Consider the following 12,008-nt stretch of genomic DNA (forward strand, 5'->3'; position numbering starts at 1 on the left):
TTTTGCAACAAGTCGAGCTTTGTAGATAGTAATATTACCGTCAGCGTCAGTCTTCTTCTTGAAGATCCATTTATTCTCTATGGCATGCCGATCATCGGGCAAGTCAACCAAAGTCCACACTTTGTTATCATATATGGATCACATATCAGATTTCATGGCCTCAAGCCATTTTGCGGAATCTGGGCTCATCATCGCTTCCTCATAGTTCGTAGGTTCGTCATGGTCAAGTAACATGACTTTCAGAACAGGATTACCGTGCCACTCTGGTGCGGATCTTACTCTGGTTGACCTATGAGGTTCAGTAGTAACTTGATCAGAAGTTTCATGATCATCATCATTAGTTCCTCACTTATTGGTGTAGGAATCACTGGAACTAATTTCAGTGATGAACTACTTTCCAATAAGGGAGAAGGTACAATTACCTTGTCAAGTTCTACTTTCCTCCTATTCACTTCTTTTGAGAGAAACTCCTTCTCTAGAAAGGATCCATTCTTAGCAACGAATATCTTGCCTTCCGATCTGTGATAGAAGGTGTACCCAACAGTCTCCTTTGGGTATCCTATGAAGACACATTTCTCCGATTTGGTTTCAAGCTTATCAGGTTAAAGCTTTTTCACATAAGCATCGCAGCCCCAAACTTTAAGAAACGACAACTTGGGTTTCTTGCCAAACCACAGTTCATAAGGTGTCGTCTCGAAGGATTTAGATGGTGCCCTATTTAACGTGAATGCAACTGTCTCTAAAGCGTAACCCCAAAACGATAGCGGTAAATCAGTGAGAGACATCATAGATCGCACCATATCTAGTAAAGTACGATTAGGATGTTCGGACACACCATTACGATGTGGTGTTCCAGGTGGAGTGAGTTGCGAAACTATTCCACATTGTTTCAAATGAAGTCCAAACTCATAACTCAAATATTCATCTCCACGATCAGATCGTAGAAACTTGATTTTCTTGTCACGATGATTTTCCACTTCACTCTCAAATTCTTTAAACTTTTCAAATGTTCCAGACTTATATTTCATTAAGTAGATATACCCATATCTGGTCAAATCATCTGTGAAGATGAGAAAATAATGATATCCGCCATGAGCTTCAATGTTCATTGGACCACATACATTAGTATGTATGATTTCCAATAACTCTTGTGCTCGCTCCATTATTTCGGAGAACAGAGTTTTAGTCATCTTGCCCATGAGGCATGGTTCGCATGTACCAAGTGATTCATAATCAAGTGATTCCAGAAGTCCATTAGAATGGAGTTTCTTCATGCGATTTACACCAATATGACCTAAACGGTAGTGCCACAAACAAGTTGCACTATCATTATCAACTCTGCATCTTTTGGTCTCAATACTGTGAACATGTATATCACTACTATCAATATTTAGTAAAAATAGACCACTCATCAAGGGTGCATGACCATAAAAGATATTACTCATATAAATAGAACAACCATTATTCTCTGATTTAAATGAGTAACCGTCTCGCATCAAACAAGATCCAAATATAATGTTCATGCTCAACGCTGGCACCAAATAACAATTATTTAGGTCTAACACTAATCCGGAAGGTAGATGTAGAGGTAGCGTGCCGACGGCTATCACGTCGACTTTGGAACCATTTCCCACGCGCATCGTCACCTCAACCTTAGCCAATCTTCGCTTAATCCGTAGCCCCTGTTTCGAGTTGCAAATGTTAGCAACTGAACCAGTATCAAATACCTAGGCACTACTGCGAGCATTAGTAAGGTGCACATCAATAACATGTATATCAAATATACCTTTCACTTTTCCATCCTTTTTCTCTGCCAAATACTTGGGGCAGTTCCGCTTCCAGTGACCAGTTCCTTTGCAGTGGAAGCACTCAGTCTTAGGCTTAGGTCCAGACTTGGGTTTCTTCACTTGAGCAGCAACTGGCTTGCTGTTCTTTTTGAATTTCCCCTTCTTCGCTTTACCCTTTTTCTTGAAACTGGTGGTCTTGTTGACCATCAACACTTGATGCTCCTTCTTGATTTCTACCTCCACAGCCTTTAGCATTGCGAAGAGCTCAGGAATCGTCTTATCCATCCCTTGCATATTATAGTTCATCACGAAGCTCTTGTAGCTTGGTGGTAGTGATTGAAGACCTCTGTCAATGACACTATCATCAGGAAGATTAACTCCTAGTTGAGTCAAGTGGTTGTGGTACCCAGACATTCTGAGTATATGTTCACTGACAGAACTACTCTCCTCCATCTTGCAGCTGTAGAACTTATTGGAGACTTCATATCTCTCAATCTGGGCATTTGCTTGAAATATTAACTTCAACTCTTGGAACATCTCATATGCTCCATGACATTCAAAACGTCGTTGAAGTCCTAGTTCTAAGCCATAAAGCATGGCACACAGAACTATCGAGTAGTCATCAGCTTTGCTCTGCCAGGTGTTCATAACATCTGGCGTTGCTCCTGCAGCGGGTTTGTCACCTAGTGATGCTTCCAGGACGTAATTCTTCTGTGCAACAATGAGGATAATTCTCAAGTTACGGACCCAGTCCGTGTATTTTCTACCATCGTCTTTCAACTTGGATTTCTCTTGGAACACATTAAAATTCAACGAAACAACAACACGGGCCATCTATCTACAACAACATAGACATGCAAAATACTATCAGGTACTAAGTTCATGATAAATTAAAGTTCAATTAATCAAATTACTTAAGAACTCCCACTTAGATAGACATCTCTCTAGTCATCTAAGTGATCACGTGATCCATATCAATTAAACCATGTCCGATCATCACGTGAGATGGAGTAGTTTTCAATGGTGAACATCACTATGTTGATCATATCTACTATATGATTCACGCTCGACCTTTCAGTCTCCAGTGTTCGGAGGCCATATCTGCATATGCTAGGCTTGTCAAGTTTAGCCCGAGTATTCTGCCTGTGCAAAACTGGCTTGCACCCGTTGTATGTGAACGTAGAGCTTATCACACCCGATCATCACGTGGTGTCTCGGCACGACGAACTATAGCAACGGTGCATACTCAGGGAGAACACTTATACCTTGAAATTTAGTGAGAGATCATCTTATAATGCTACCGCCGAACTAAGCAAAATAAGATGCATAAAGGATAAACATCACATGCAATCAATGTAAGTGATATGATATGCCCATCATCATCTTGTTCCTTTGATCTCCATCTCCAAAGCACCGTCATGATCACCATCGTCACCGGCTTGACACCTTGATCTCCCATCAAAGCATCGTTGTCGTCTCGCCAACTATTGCCTCTACGACTATCGCTACCGCTTAGTGATAAAGTAAACCAATTACATGGCGATTGCATTTCATACAATAAAGCGACAACCATATGGCTCCTGCCAGTTGCTGATAACTGTGTTACAAAACATGATCATCTCATACAATAAAATTTAGCATCATGTCTTGACCATATCACATCAAAACATGCCCTGCAAAAACAAGTTAGATGTCCTCTACTTTGTTGTTGCAAGTTTTTCCTGCTGCTACGGGCTGAGCAAGAACCGTTCTTACCTACGCATCAAAAACCACAACACGGTATAGTGATTGCTTTTTGATCTTCAGCAAGAACCCTGTTCATTGAATCCGATTCAACTAAAGCTGGAGAAACAGACACCCACTAGCCACCTGTGTGCGAAGCACGTCGGTAGAACCAGTCTCGCGTAAGCGTATGCGTAATGTCGGTCTGGGCCGCTTCATCCAACAATGCCGCTGAATCAAGAATCAACTAGTGACGACAAGCAATGTGTATATACCCACGCCCACAACTCCTTTGTGTTCTACTCGTGCATATAACATCTACGCATAAACCTGGCTCGGATGCCACTACTGGGGAACGTAGCAATTTCAAAAAATTTCCTACGCACACGCAAGACCATGGTGATGCATAGCAACGAGAGGGGAGAGTATCGTCTACATACCCTCATAGACCGTAAGCGGAAGCGTTATGACAACGCGGTTGATGTAGTCGTACGTCTTCAAGGTCGACCGATCTAGCACCGAAGGTACGACACCTCCGTGATTTGCACATGTTCAGCTCGGTGACGTCCCGTGAACTCATGATCCAGTAGAGCTTCGAGGGAGAGTTTTGTCAGCACGACGGCGTGATGACGGTGATGATGATGCTACCGGAACAGGGCTTTGCCTAAGCACCGCTACGATATAACCGAGGTGGATTATGGTGAAGGGGGGCACCGCACACGGCTAAAAGATCAATGGTCAAATTGTGTGTCTATGGGGTGCCCCCTCCCCGTATATAAAGGAGTGGAAGAGGGGGAGGAAGCCGGCCTCCTAGGTGCACCCCAAGGGGAGTCGTACTCCCACCGGGAGTAGGATTCCACCCCTTCTATGAGTAGGAGTAGGAGGGAAGGAAGGAGAAGAGATGGGGGAGGAAAAGGGGGGCGCCAGCCCCTTCCTAGTCCAATCCAGACTAGAGGGGGAGGGCGCGCGCGGCCTGCCCTGGCCGCCCCTTCCGCTCTCCTCCAAGGCCCATGAGGCCCACTACACCCCCCGGGGGGTTCCGGTAACCCCCGGTACTCTGGTATTTGTCCAAACTTACTCGGAACCCTTCCGATGTCCAAACATAGTCATCCAATATATCAATCTTTATGTCTAGACCATTTCGAGACTCCTCGTCATGTCCGTGGTCAAATCCGGGACTCCGGACTATCTTCGGTACATCAAAACACAGAAACTCGTAATACCGATCGTCACCGAACGTTAAGCGTGCGGACCCTACGGGTTTGAGAACTATGTAGACATGACCGAGACATGTCTTCGGTCAATAACCAATAGCGGAACCTGGATGCTTATATTGGCTCCTACATATTCTACGAAGATCTTTATCGGTCAAACCGCATAACGGTATACGTTGTTCCCTTTGTCATCGGTATGTTACTTGCCCGAGATTCGATCGTCGGTATCTCAATACCTAGTTCGATCTCGTTACCGACAAGTCTCTTTACTCGTTCTCATTAGCTACATTGCTTGCAAGGCTTATTGTGATGTACATTACCGAGAGGGCCTAGAGATACCTCTCCGACAATTGGGGTGACAAATCCTAATCTTGATACATGCCAACTCAACAAACACCATCGGAGACACATGTAGAGCACCTTTATAATCACCCAGTTACGTTGTGATGTTTGGTAGCACAAAAATTATTCCTCCGGTATTCGGGAGTTGCATGATCTCATTTTCATAGGAACATGTATAGTTATGGAGAAAGCAATAACAACAAACTCAACGATCATCGTGCTAAGCTAACAGATGGGTCAAGTCAATCACATCATTCTCTAATGATGTGATCCCATTAATCAAATGACAACTCATGTCTATGGTTAGGAAACATAACCATCATTGATTCAATGAGCTAGTCAAGTAGAGGCAAACTAGTGACACTCTGTTTGTCTATGTATTCACACATGTACTAAGTTTCCGGTTAATACAATTCTAGCATGAATAATAAACATTTATCATGATATAAGGAAATATAAATAACAACTTTATTATTGCCTCTAGGGCATATTTCCTTCAGACGTTTCCGTCGACTTCGTAATATCTCAAGATGATATGTCAACTCAGTCTCTCGGAGATGCTCATAGGGGTAAGATGTGCTCATAGGGGTCAGGGACAGAGGCAGGAATCGTGTAGGAGGGGGGCCAATAGAAAAAGGAAAACGTTGGAGGGGGCCAAACACATAAATTTAGAGAATTTTGAGCTAGTAATCTAGGAACGTTTCAGAAAGGAAATTGAGCACGGGGGAGCCATGGCCCTAGCTCGCCCACCCCTAGCTCTGTCGTTGATAGGGGTGTGTATACACGTATATATACATACCATATGAGCGCTTGCGTATGTATTGTATTTAGAAAAAATAAGAAAATATCACTGCAAATAGATCGTTTCGTCGGTACTAGAGGTTGGATAAACAAATATCAAGGGGCAAAAACACGTCGACGCGACTGCAAGGTTTACCATTTTTTAGGGTGACTGCAAGGTTTGCTGGTGATAATAGGAAAGGTCATGTCAAACAAGTGGTGAACAGAGCGCCGATCCGTCAGAATCAGAAGAGCGGTTGGAAGCTTCCCCTCAAAAAAGAAAAAGAGCGGTTGGAAGCAGCGTTCAAGCATGGGCACTCTCCTCGGCAGGCTTGTGACTTGTCTGATAAGTGATAAGACATGCTTGAAACCCGAAGGGCATGGCAACATTCCCGGTAAAAACTCAAGCCTTGTTTTGTTTAAACTTTGAACCAAAATTTGGCACTCAACGAGTAGCTAGTAGACTGGGGAAGTAGGTCCGACTTGTCGCTGCGGTTTAGTTCTTGTACTACTATACTCCCTCCTTTACGATTTATAGGGCTTATCTCAAAATTTTAGTTTTTCCATTTTATAAGGCTTAATTTGATTGTTCTTCATCACAAGTTCAGATTCCAAGGTGAATTAAATAATTATATGCAAGTATTAAGAGAAAATTGACCAATGCATGTACTTTATCACTGGTAGAAAAAGGATTTGTTGTCCCGGTTCGTAAGGGCCTTTTGTCTCGATTCTGGAACCGGGACTAAAGGGTCGGTACTAATGCCCTGTCCCTTTAGTCCCGGTTCAATCCAGAACCGGGACAGATGGACCTCCACGTGGCCTGTGCGCGGAGCCCAGGCAGGAGACCCTTTGGTCCCGGTTGGTGGCACCAACCGGGACCAATAGGCATCCACGCGTCAACATTTCTGTGGTTGGGGTTTTTGTTTTTTTGAAGGGGGGGGGTTGGGGGTTTTGGGGGGTTAATTTAGGTGTTTCATATATTGTGTTAGCTAGCTATAATTAATAGAGAGAAATGTCCTCTCTTATGTCCGTGCTTGGTCGACGCTACGTACTATACATACGTATAGAGAGGACTAGACACGCTAGCTAGCTAGTAAGCAAACGAAGGAAACAGAAGATCGTCATGAACATATATGCATACAGAGAGAAGTGATATCGACCACCTCTCCTTCTCCGAGAGATTGGTCGAACAACAAGTTCTCGTATATCTATTTGACACTACCGGCTACATATATACAATAATTATCTCTTACAAATATAATCATACGGACTCAGGGTCCACATAGTATTCTCCGTCTTCAGGGATCACGTGGTCAAGAAAGAATGCCGTCAATTTCTTTTGAATTGCTCGCATGCGAGCTGGTGCTAGGAGTTCATCCCGCTTCCGAAACATCTAATTTAAAGAAGGGGGTTAATACATATATATATATATATGAATGAATGAAACTCAACACAAATGATGGTAATAAAATAAAATTGTGAATGTTGTTATTTACGTACTTCATATTGTTCGTCAGTGTAGCCCCGCTCACACGTCGTGTGGCGGATGGACTCGCAAACGTAGTATCCACAGAAATCATTCCCTTGTTCCTGCCACAACCACTTTACAAGAAATAGAGGGCAATCAAACTGATAAGCAAGAATGCCAAATGGTATTGATGAAACTAGCGCTTGAATGACTAGTAGATGCGCGGAACATGCTACTATAGTACTTACTTTCGGGTGTCTAAATTGCAGCTCCTTCGGCAGTCCCGGAGCTTTTCTGGTGAATTTTCTCCAAACCCTGACGGACAAAGAAAACAATTACTTGATATATCAGGAAATGAACAAAGTTGCTGATATGGTGGATAATGATCGATTTAACTTACTTCTCGAGTATTTGAGTCATGTCTGCATAGTCCTGGGGATCTTTTCGTCTTGAGTCTAAGACGGTTACTAGTCTCTGCTCAAGCTTAATCTCTAGGAGAATATAGTGGAAACTGCACAGGCATGCATAACTCATCAATTACATTACTATAACCTTGACTAATATATAAGGGAAGCCGAATACGCACAAGACAGTAACACTCACTTGAAGTTGTAAGGAAAGAGTATTATATCTTTGTTTTCATTTATTACCAACGATCCTAGCAAGTTGACCTCGGTAGCTGCGGCATGAAATTTAACCTGAGTTGCATCTATGAGATATGTGTTAATGAATCCAATATCACCGACTTGTCTTTTCTTCAATTCGGCGATCTTCAATCTGCATAATATAGTGAGGATGATTATAAATACATGCAATGAAAGAGCTGAGCTATATAGAGAGACTTAATGACAGAAGTAGTACTACTTACAGACAGTAGCAGGCGACCGTTGTTTTATCGAGGGCCAATTGATTGAAAAACTGATAGAACTCCTCAAATGGAACAGGCAACAGTTCAATTCCAACGAGGTCATGCTCCTTTTTAACTTTCACATACAAAGTACTCCTCCCCCAGAGTCTCTGCAGATTTTCAAGTACCAATCATGCAATCCTCGCATCATCGTTGATAGAGATCTTTCATCTTTGAGGAGAGGCTTCCCGTACTCGTATATTTGTATCTGCACCTCCATGGGTTCATAATGTACATCGTCGGGCAGGTAATCTGCAAGATTGCTATAACCGGGCACCATCGTCCTTGAATTCTGGTGTCTCATTATTTTCGACAAACTTATTCAGCTCTTTCTTCCACCTCCTGAATAGTTCTGCCATCCTCTTAATAGCAAAAGACTTGATTAATTGCTCTTTAACTCGCTTCTCTGGATTATCCTCTGGTGGTAGGGTGAAATTTGACTTCAGCTCAGTCCAAAGATCATTTTTCTGCATATCATTGACATAAGACACCTCAGGGTCTTCTGTAGCCGGCTTAAACCATTGCTGGATGCTGATCGGGATCTTGTCCCTAACCAAAACCCCGCACTGAGCAACAAATGCGCTCTTTGTCCGGAGGGGTTCAATCGGTTGGCCGTCGGGTGCGATTGCTATGATCTCAAACTTTTCATTCGAGCTCAACTTTTTCTTCGGGCCTCGTCTCTTTACCGAAGTTGTGCTCGATCCGGAGGGCAAGAAAAAAGAACAAAGACTTAATTAATATGTGTACATACCAAAATAATGAATGCATCAATTAGCTAGTCAGCAGAAGCTTAACTAATATATATATACCTGGCCGGACTCGGTTCGGTCATCGGAGACGTCATCACGGTCTCCTTCTTGCACCGGCATTGGGTCACTGGAGCCGTCCTCACGGTCTCGTTCTTGCACCGGCATTAGGTCACCGGAGTCATCATAATTAGCTGCTTCCAGACCATCGGTCTCGTTGAGAAACAACGAGCAGATGGCATCACTTCCTCGTGCGATTATGTCCCCCAACAACTCTTCTTGTACTTCGTCTCGGGCGGTATCCATAGTTTCTACAAATATTGACAACATGGCAATTATTATTCAAACATGACAGATGGATATATTAGTGGCAAAAACGTAGAACTAATATTAATTAGTGGCCTCGACGCTGCTTTTCTAGGGTTTGGGGTGGCCTCGACGCTGCTTCTCTAGGGTTTGGGGTGGCCTCGACACCGACGGCCACATGTATCTCCTCTTTTTTTCTTCTTCTTCCTCGTTTATTTTATCGGAAACGAGGGTCATCGACGGTCAGGGTCGCCAAACGGTAGAGGAAACCCTAAATAGCAAGTATCGTGGGTGTGAGATACATGTGGCCATCGGTGTCGGACACTATATCCACGTCCCACAAGTGACGTGGGCGTCGAAGCCCGCGCCACTTGTGGGACGTGGATGTAGTGTCCGACACCGACGGTACATGTATCTCACACCGATGATACTTTATATTTAGGGTTTCTCCTCTACCGCTCGACGACCCTCGACGACCCTCGTTCCCGATAAAAAAAAGAGGAAGAAGAAGAAAAAAAAAGAGGAGAAGAAAGAATAGAGGATAAGAACTCCCCTATTCTTTCTTCTCCTCTTTTTTTCTTCTTCCTCTTCTTTTTTTATCCTCTTCTTCCTCTCATGTTCGAGAGGATCGCCGAGGGGTCGGGAGGTTGCCTAGTGTCAAAGGATTCAACAAAACCATGTCTTCATCATTAGGCGAAAGTAACAGGTGCATGATGGTACGAAGCTCTCCAAAGTTATTTTGGAACGAAGTCCCAGATAAGACAATTCACTTTTTGGTACAAAGTTCAGCAAGAACCTTCCAAATATCGTTATTTGGAAGGCCTTTGCTGAAATTCATACAAAAGGCAAATTATCCTATCCGGGACACCATTCCAAAATAACTTTGGAGGACTTCGTCATGCCCTGGTTACTTCCGGCTAATGATGAAGCCATGGATTTCTTCAATACTTTGACACTAGGAAACCTCTCTCGACCCCTTGGCGATCCTCGACCCCTCGAACCCTCGACGACCCTGGAACCCTCGACCCCTAGACGACCCTGGAACCCTCGACCCTCGATCCCTCGACCCTATAGAACCCTCGAAGAAAGGAATAGCTAGAGGAGAAGATTGAAGAAAAAAAGAAGAAAAAAAAGAGGAGAAGAAGAAGAGAAAATAGAATATTCTATTTTCTCTTCTTCTCCACTATTCCTTTCTTCTTCTCCTCTTCTTTTTCTTCTTTTTTCTTCTTCTTATTTATTTCTCCTTTTCTTCCTCTCCTCTTGTTCTTTCTTTCCTCTTCTTATTTTCTTCTTTCCTATCCTTCTTTTCCTTCCTTTCTTAATATCACTTAGCAAATGCACTAACCTAAAATGCAACAAACATAAAATGCACTAAATCGATCAACTAACCTAAAATCAGTGATAAAATGCACTAACCTAAAATTGATATCTACTAACAACTTAAAAAAATTAATACATATATGAAATAATGCATATATGAAAAAAAACATCATCATATCATCAACAGAAAAAATAGTATTTTTTTTCTAAAAATCTATCTTTTTAGCACATACATATACTCATACATCATCATATACTCATACATATACTTATACATATACATATAATCTGCACGAAAAAAACATATATGTGTTTGCAAAAAAGGGGGAAGACGGGGGCGGTGCCGGCCCAGACCACAGCGAGGCAGAGGCGACGACGGCGCGGGGCAGCTGGGGCGCGGCGAGGCAGAGGCGGGGCGGCGACGGCGTTGGGGCGCGACGGCGTCGGGGCGGCGCGGGACGTCGTCGGAGGCAGGGCGACGACGGCGACGGCGAGGCGCAGAGGGGCAGCCTGGCGGCGTCATCGGGGCGCGATGGAAGAACTGAACGAAAATTTTCACAAGTCTTGCTTATATAGACGGCGCATTGGTCACGGTTCGTGGCACCAACCGTGACCAATGCCCCCCTTTAGTCCCGGCTGATGCCATCAACCGGGACCAAAGGCCTTGTGCTGCCCCGCGCCCAAATGTTTAGTCCCACCTTGCTAGTTGAGAGGGAGCCGCACCTGTTTATAAGGTGCGGTGCGCCTTCACTCTCGAGCTCCTCTCTAAAGCAGGCTTCCGGGCCTAACCATGCAATGTGTGCCTGTGGGCCTACTGGGCCTCCTGCGGGCCTGAATCCTGGCCCATGGTAGGGTTTCTAGTCGTATTCAGGCCGTGGGTGCCCAGTAGGTGGCACTTTTTTTTGTTTTTTTTGTTTTTTTGTTTCTACTTACAACAAAATACTTATTGTTGCTATATTTATTTTTTTTCCATTTTTTTGTTTTGTTTTCTGTATTATTTATTTTCTTTTGTTTTTTACTTTATTTTTTAATTCTTTTTGCTTTTAGTTTTAGAAAAATTATAAAATTTCTGTTAGTGCCATTAGTTTTCAAATTTGAAAACACTTTTTTTGTTTTTTTTGTTTTCTTTGTTGCTTTATTTATTTTATTTTGTTTCTACTTACAACAAAATCCTTATTGTTGCTATTTTCATTTTTTTTCCAGTTTTTTTGTTTTGTTTTCTGTATTATTTATTTTCTTTTGTTTTTTGCTTTATTTTTTTTAATTCTTTTTGCTTTTAGGTGAGCAAAATTATAAACTTTCTGTTGCTTTATTTATTTTATTTTGTTTCTACTTACAACAAAATACTTATTGTTGCTATTTTTTTCCAGTTTTTTTGTTTTGTTTTCTGCATTATTTGTTTTCTTTTGTTTTTTG

This window comes from Triticum urartu, chromosome 5 (genome assembly GCF_003073215.2).
Source record: "Triticum urartu cultivar G1812 chromosome 5, Tu2.1, whole genome shotgun sequence".
In the NCBI taxonomy this organism is placed as follows: Eukaryota; Viridiplantae; Streptophyta; class Magnoliopsida; order Poales; family Poaceae; genus Triticum; species Triticum urartu.